Source organism: Lepus europaeus, chromosome 21, assembly GCF_033115175.1.
Source record: "Lepus europaeus isolate LE1 chromosome 21, mLepTim1.pri, whole genome shotgun sequence".
NCBI classification, from domain to species: Eukaryota; Metazoa; Chordata; class Mammalia; order Lagomorpha; family Leporidae; genus Lepus; species Lepus europaeus.
In genome coordinates, this window is record NC_084847.1 from 25,846,248 (window position 1) to 25,852,247 (window position 6,000).

The following is a 6,000-nucleotide window of genomic DNA, read 5'->3' on the forward strand; positions in this document are numbered from 1 at the left end:
GAGGCAGGACTTGAACCCAGGTACTCTGATTTGGGTGTTTCAAGCAGTATTTTTTTTTTTTTTTAAGATATATTTATTTGAAAGAGTTAACACAGGAGAAGCAGAGAGAGAGAGGTCTTCCATCCGATGGCTCATCCCCAGATGTCCACAGTGGCTGGAGCTGTGCTGATCTGAAGCCAGGAGCCAGGAGCTTCCTCCAGGTCTCCCACGCGGGTTTAGGGGCCCAAGGACGGGCCATCTTTTACTGCTTTCCCAGGCCACAGCAGAGAGCTGGATTGGAAGAGGAGCAGCTGAGACTTGACCTGGCGCCCATATGGGATGCCGGCACTTCAGGCCAGGGCGTTAACCCGCTGAGCCACAGCACTGGCCCCCCAAGTAGTCTTAACTGTTGAGCAAAATGCCTGCCTGTGACCATTCACTTTCTTCAAGGTTGAAGAGTATTCCATGTGGATGCCATGTTTAGAGAAGCCCTTCGTTTGTTGGTGGGAGCTTTTGTTCCCACGTTTTGGCTATTGAGAATGAGGCTGCAGTGGCTATGGTGTGTGGACGTGTCTGACATCCTGGTTTCTGTTCTTGGCCACATGGAGAAGTGGTATTGCTGGACTACATGGTGCTTAAGCTTTTTGAGAGTCCTCCATGCTGTTTTCTGTAATAGCTGTACTGATTGATGTTTTCACCAGCAGTGAACCAAGCGTTGGTTTCTCCCACATCGCTGGTGACACTTTCCATCTTACTGATGGTGGCTTTTCTGGCAAGTGTGAGGGCTGGTTCCTCAACCTCACCCATCTACCTGGGCGTCTGTAACCAGATTCCATTTTCTGTAGGAGCCTGCGAGGGGCTAAACAGGCTTAGGGTCCCATCTGCTGGTGTCCCTTCTGTAGCTCAGACCCCCTTTGCTACCTTTGGGCCCTTAGTACTTAAGAAAGCCTTTTTCCCTTCATACGCAGACACACGTGTGTGTTTATGTGTATACATATGTGTGTGTAATTATGAAAGATTATATTTAAAAAAGCAATGGGGAGAGAGAACTTTGGTTCATTGGTTCATTCCCCAACTGCTGGCAGTAGTCTGGTCTTCAGCCTGGGTGAAGCAAGGAGCTAAGAATTCTGTCCTGGTCTCAGGGTGATGGGGCTGCCTTCCCAGGCTCAGCAGGAAGCTGGGTCAGAAGTGGAACAGCCGTGCTCACCCACCTGGGAAAGCTGTGGGAAGATGGCACAAGTGCTTAGGTCCCTGCCAACCATGTGGGACGGAGTTCTCGGCTCCTCCCTTGCCCTGCCTCACTCCTGACCTCATGGGAATTGGGGAGTGAGGCATTGCTGCTACCTCTGGGTTCAGGAGCCGGAGCTGGGAATCTAGCCTAGGTAGTCTGGTGTGGGATGCCAGTGTCAGCTGCTAGCTAAGTACTTGCCCAATTTTAAAAGATTTGTTTGAGAGGCAGAGTTTGCAGGGAGAGAACAGGTCTTTCATCTGTTGGTTCACTCTCCAAATGGCCACAATGGCCAGGCTGAAGCCAGGAGCCTGGAACTCCAACTGGGTCACCCACATGGGTGACAGGGGCCCAAGTAGTTGGGCCATCTTTTGTTGCTTTCTGGGCTGCATTAGAAGGGAGCTGGATCGGAAGTAGAGTAGCTAGGACTTGAACTGGTGGCAGTTTTAAGCTGCTGCACCACAAAGCAGGCCTTGCCCCCACATTTTAAAACAAGGGCCAGCGCTGTGGTGTAGTGGGCCAAGCCTCCGCCTACGACGCTGGTGTCCCATATGGACACCAATTCTATCCTGGCTGCTTTTCTGATTGAGCTCTCTGCTGTGGCCTGGGAAAGCACTGGAGGATAGCCCAAGTGCTTGGGCCCCTGCATCCATTTGGGATACCTGGAAGAAGCTCCTGGCTTCTGATAGGCCCAGCTCCAGCCATTGCCATTTGGGGAGTGAACCAGCAGATGGAAGATTTTTGTCTCCCTCTACCTACCTCTAAAAATTATTAGTGTAGCGGCCAGCACTGTGGCTCCAGCATCCAGTATGGGCATGGGTTCTAGTCTCGGCTGCTCCACTTCTGGTCCAGCTCTCTGCTTGGCCTGGGATAGCAGTAGAATATGGCCCAAGTCCCTGGGCCCCCTGCACCCATGTGGGAGACCCAGAAGCAGCTCCTGGCTCTGGGCTTTGGATCAGGTCAACTCTGGCCATTGCAGCCGTTTGGGGAGTGAACCTGTGGATGGAAGACCTCTCTCTCCCTCTCTCTAACTCCACTTCAGATAAATCTTAAAAAAAAAAAAAACACGCACACACACACAAAACCCACAAACCCTTACAATTGTAGGAGAAAAGTTTCAGAGGCTGTAACTTCATGGTGCTAGCTTTTGAAAGTATTATCAAGGGGATCTTGCTAACAGATTTGACTTGAGGACTTTTTAGGTGGTTAGCATTAGGAAGAGCTTTTGGAGATTTAAAGCTCAAATCCAGTATGCAGGAGGCAGGAACACAGTTGAAGAAAGGGCTTTGGGTCTGGAAAAAATGATAGTACCCTCAGCTTTCTTGGACTATGGTTTCATAGCTCTAAGTCTTGGGTACGGTGCTACAGAGGGGCGGTTTTTCTTTTTTTTGACAGGCAGAGTGGACAGTGAGAGAGAGAGACAGAGAGAAAGGTCTTTGCTGTTGGTTCACCCTCCAATGGCCGCTGCGGTAGGCGCATTTCGCTGATCCGATGGCAGGAGCCAGGTGCTTATCCTGGTCTCCCATGGGGTGCAGAGCCCAAACACTTGGGCCATCCTCCACTGCACTCCCTGGCCACAGCAGAGAGCTGGCCTGGAAGAGGGGCAACCGGGACAGGATCGGTGCCCCGACCGGGACTAGAACCCGGTGTGCCGGCGCCGCAAGGCGGAGGATTAGCCTAGTGAGCTGCGGCGCCAGCCTCTTTTTTTTTTTTTTTTTTTTGACAGGCAGAGTGGTTAGTGAGAGAGAGAGAGACAGAGAGAAAGGTCTTCCTTTTTGCCGTTGGTTCACCCTCTAATGGCCGCTGCGGCCAGCGCATCTCGCTGATCCGAAGCCAGGAGCCAAGTGCTTCTCCTGGTCTCCCATGCGGGTGCAGGGCCCAAGGACTTGGGCCATCCTCCACTGCCTTCCCGGGCCATAGCAGAGAGCTGGCCTGGAAGAGGGGAACTGGGATAGAATCTGGCGCCCAAACCGGGACTAGAACCCGGTGTGCCGGCGCCACAAGGCGGAGGATTAGCCTGTTAAGCCACAGCGCTGGCCTCTTTTTTTTTTTTTTTTTTAGATTTATTTTAATTGAAAGATTGATAGGGAGATTTTCCATCTGTTGGTTCACTCCCCAAATGGATGCAATGGCTGGGGTTGGGCCGGGCTGAAGCCAGGGGCTTGGAACTGCAGCCAGGTCTCCCACATGGGTGGCGGGACTCCGTACTTGGCCATCTGCTTTTCCCAAGGCTTGTAGCAGGGAGCTGGATTGGAAACGGAGCAGCCGGGACTTCAGTCAACAGTCCAGTTTGGGATGGTGGCAGGTGGCCTTGTGAGAGGGACCTCTTGAGCTGGAAAGCAGTTGAGGGCCACCAGTGCGGGGATGGGACGTAGTAGCCTAACCAGTTGAAGATTGAGGAAGTGCGGAGCTAACTTGAGCGGCGGGAACCGAGCGAGGTCGAGGGCTGGGTATGGGGTGATTGGGGGGGGGGGGGGTAGAGCGCGGCTGGCTGTTTTCCAGGCGGCGGCTTGCCAGTGCGTGTCTCACCAGGAGGTGGCAGTGCTGCATAGCTCACGCGCCTCAGGGCTTCACTGCCCCCTAGTGGCTGTGGGGACCTGGCTGTTACATTCTAGGCTGACTTTTTTTTTTTTTGCTTTGATTTCCCAGCGTTTGGGGGAAAGCTGGTTCATTTCACTTTCTGTGTCCCTGATGTAAAAAAGCAGATCTCTACCTACACAGAAGGCCCGTTCAAACCTACGTTAGTCTGAGGTGGTTGAAACCAAATCCTTTGAGTTGAATACACAGGTTGAGTATTCCTTTTTTTTTTTTTTTTTTTTTTGACAGAGTTCTTCCAACCACTGGTTTACTCCCCAGATGGCCACAACGGCCAGGACTGGGCCAGATGGAAGCCAGGAACCTCGAACTACTTCTGGGTCTCCCACGTATCTACAGGGGCTGCAGCCCTTGGGCTTCTTCCGGTGCTTCCCCAGGTGCATTTGCAGGGAGCTGGGTCGGAAGCAGAGCACCTGGGTCTTGAGCAGGTGCCCTTGTTGGATGCCGGTGTTGCAGGCAGCAGCTTTACCCATGGTGCCACAGTGCTGGCCTGGATTTTGGAGCTTTTCGGATTAGGGATGTCTAACTTGTGTGTCTAATTTTGAATATATACGTGGGTAATAGAAGATGAACTCGTTTTAGGGCCAATCAGTTGATATCCTTGCATACTTTCCATCATCATGCATTTTCCATAAACTTTCTGAAGACCTTATTATTCGTAAACCACCTAGCAGTCTTGCTCAGGAGTTGGGATTCTAGTTCAGGAGGACCAGGTGAGGTGTGAGATGTGTGTTTCGGACAGGTGCTGTGCTGGTGTCGATGCAGCTGGTTCCACACATTTGGAGTGACTTGTAATCTTGTTTCTTGCTCACTCCCTTCCCTCCACCTTGGTATAAAACTTGTTACTTGGACAATGCTGTCTAGGGCCAGGTCCTGTGTGTGGGCTGTTTTGGTAATCAGCAGGTCGTTAGCAGCAAGTCCAGGCAGCACTGGCTTTGTGTTTGCAGCCAGGACACAAACTGGGCCATTATGGAATGCTAGCATTGCAGGTGCCAGCTTAACCAGCTATACCACAGTGCCAGCCCCCAGCACTGGCTGCTTTTTGTCTTGTTCTAAGTCTTTTTTTTTTTTTTGGAAAGAGAGCATGCTTCCATTCACTGGTTCCCAAATGTCCACAACGGCCAGGACTGAGCTGAAGCCAGGAGCTTCTTCCAAGTCTCCCACATGGGTGCAGGGGCCCAAACACTTGGATCATCTTGTTTTTCCCAGGCCATAGCAGGGAGCTAGATTGGAAGTGGAGCAGCCGGGACTTGAACCAGCACCCATATGGGATGCTGGTGTTTCCTCACTATACCACAATGTCAGTCCCTTGTTCAGAAGTTTTAGGGAATTTGAATGGAAGATTTAGCAAACCACACTTACTGTATTTTCCAAATGCTACGCCCCCCTCCCTCCATTATGGAAGGAGTCCTTGGCACAGGGCCTGGGGTGCTTGCAAACTCCTTCAGCTTGATGTGCTCTGAGGTGCTGGAAGTGGGGTCATCTGGAATGGGGCTGGGCCTTGAAAAACCTCTGAGAGCGACTGCCAAGCCTCTGAGGGGGGGACCCCGGGGGGCTGGAGGGGCACTCTGGAACGGTACTGGGGAGACGGGAGTGCTCAGGTGTCATTGCTAAGTCGTGGAGAACGATGAACAAAAACATCCTTGCTGTGTGCCAGGTACTGTATCCTGTTCTTTCTACCTTCTGGAGGGGCAGCTCATGTTCAGAGGTGGGGCTGGGACTTGAACTTAAGTGTTTCGGCTGTGGAACTTAATGCCTGTTAACTGTGAAGGCTATACCTAAAATCTGGGAGCTATAGAACTCTGTTCTCCTCGTATCCCTTACTCCCCAAAGGAGAAAGGAGGTCCCAAAGAAAGTTTTCAAAAGATATTCGAGAGGCCAGTGCTGTGGTCTAGTGGGTAAAGCTGCCGCGTGCAGTGTCAGCATCCCATATGGGCAATGGTTCGAGACCTGGCTGCTCCACTTATGATCCACCTCTGCTATGGCCTGGGATAGCAGTAGAAAATGGCCCAAGTCCTTGGGCCCCTGCACCCATGTGACGGAGACCTGGAAGAAGCTTCTGGCTTTGGATCGGCACAGCTCTGGCCAATTGGGGAGTGAATCAGTGGATGAAAGACCTCTCTCTCTCTCTGCCTCTCCTTCTCTCTCTGTAACTCTTTCAAATATATATATTAAAAAAAAAAAAGATATTTGAGGGG